The following is a 710-nucleotide window of genomic DNA, read 5'->3' as shown; positions in this document are numbered from 1 at the left end:
TCTCATCCATCACCCTCCCCTCCCCCCAAAAAAAAAATCTATCTCTAGCAATTCTTCGCTTGATGTCACACGGAAAAGTCAGTGTGTGTGTGTGTGTGTGTGTGTGTGTGTGTGTGTGTGTGTGTGTGTGTGTGTGTGTGTGTGTGTGTGTGTGTGTGTGTGTGTGTGTGTGTGTGTGTGTGTGTGTGTGTGTGTGTGTTCATCTTTCTTTTTCTGGCGCTCTGATGGCACTCACACACACACACACTAAAACAGAATAACACAACTCTCCCTTCACAACGCATATTTCCTTCTACACACACACACACACACACACACACACACACACACACACACACACACACACACACGGCGCCTTTCTAAACCAAGCTACAACAGAAACATAAAGCACATGAAAATCCACCTCTGTACTCCCTAAACATAACAAAGAGGTCTGGGTGACAGTAGGAGTGTTCTGGCACTATTTTCGCCATCGTACTGAATGGGTTACAGGAGAAAGTTACAAGCCTCTATATTACAAAAGTACTATCCTGTAACCCGTACAAAATCGTCTGAGGGTACAAAAATATGTAAAAAATCCCTGTACTAAAAAAGGATGATTCTGTCTGTAACCTTTTCATGTGTTATTCTGTCCCTCCCTCTCTCTTATTTTGTAATGTGACTGTACTTTTCTGTAATTGCCAACGTTACAGCGGTACGTAGCAGTAAAG

Source organism: Coenobita brevimanus, chromosome 40 (assembly GCF_032717465.1).
Source record: "Coenobita brevimanus isolate Jiangsu-jjx chromosome 40, ASM3271746v2, whole genome shotgun sequence".
NCBI lineage: Eukaryota > Metazoa > Arthropoda > Malacostraca > Decapoda > Coenobitidae > Coenobita > Coenobita brevimanus.
The sequence above is the reverse complement of the archived record's forward strand: the minus strand, read 5'-3'. Positions refer to the sequence as shown.